Genomic DNA, 1,405 nt, shown 5'->3' on the forward strand with positions numbered 1-1,405 from the left:
GTTTCGTAGTTTTTATAAACCATTTGAAAATACCTTTTCACATTTTCCTTCTTTGGAATAGCAATGATAGATTGACAAATTAGACAAATGCACTTTGATTGTGACATTGTGAGAAAAAATAAATCCTCTACCAATTCCACATCCAGCCCATACCCTCCCCAAACATTTTTTTTAAATCCCTTCTTTAGTCGATATAAATTGGAAGGCTAACTAGATCACAGCCAGAGTTTTGCAGTAGCTCGCGTGTTTGATCGTGCGTGCAGGATGACCAGTGTGTTAGAAGAAAAGAGATCTCAGACTGGCCGCCCTGTATGTCAATCAAGTGGCAAATGGCATAGGGAGGATATATGATAGACTAACATTTAAAAAAATTTTTTTTGAATGCAACGCGATCTACCTGCACTACCTTTCCGATCTACCAGTTGATCGCAATCAACGTCTTGGGCACCCCTGTTCTAAACTTATGTTGCTTCACCAGCAGAACACAATGTGGAACAGAACAGTAACTGCTATGGACTGGTCAAGTGGACATAATTAAATGCCATAATATCTTTATAAAGGTTGGTATGTTCCTTTGGATAGTTTTGAACTCATTGGCAATAACTTGTGTGCTTTGCACTTCAACGTATGATGTTTTTATCTTTATAAGTTTGGCAAATCACAGCTACCTATATATATCTGAAGAAAGCAAGCAGTGTGTCGTGTAAAAAGATAATTAATTCTGAGCTTGGCACTTCATTTATTTTTATGTCATTAAATAGGTGTTAGACATGTGGTTGACGGTTTTTACTGTTTATTTGGGAAGAATGAGTGATCCATATTTTTTTTCTTAAGTACTCCACTTGAAGATGTACTGCATAAAAGCTGACCAAGATAAAATGGAAAGTCTTCTAAATTCCAGGAAGCTTTCACATAAAAAAAGTAAAAGTTTAACGCAAAGTTGTCATTCAAGCTCAGATAATAAAGGTCACAGCCTTTCATCCATTTATTCAAAGCATTAAGGCTACAACATGCTCACTGACATCATTTTTTTCCATTGTCAATAGCTGCACAAAACATTTTATAAAAACAAAGAAAAAATTCAAATAATTTAAAATAAATCATTTTCTCAAGTGGATAGACTCTACCCAATTTGAGGCCCAGTAAGGTCAATACAGCATGTGTCCTCCAAATATAAGATTGTTTATCTGATTAAAATAATATAAGAAACCCAATAACATTATGTCTGATTTAACAACTACATAATGAAATATTTTTTTGATCATGATCTACAGTTTAAACAGTCCTGGATACAGTATTTATGAATGCATCTTTGCCAGATAAACACATATGCACTCTATTTACAGGGCACATGGCAGGAAACATAATGGACAGTTAGCTAGTCTATTGCAGGATGAAAATACCC

The sequence above is a fragment of the Polypterus senegalus genome, chromosome 16 (assembly GCF_016835505.1).
Source record: "Polypterus senegalus isolate Bchr_013 chromosome 16, ASM1683550v1, whole genome shotgun sequence".
Taxonomy (NCBI): domain Eukaryota; kingdom Metazoa; phylum Chordata; class Cladistia; order Polypteriformes; family Polypteridae; genus Polypterus; species Polypterus senegalus.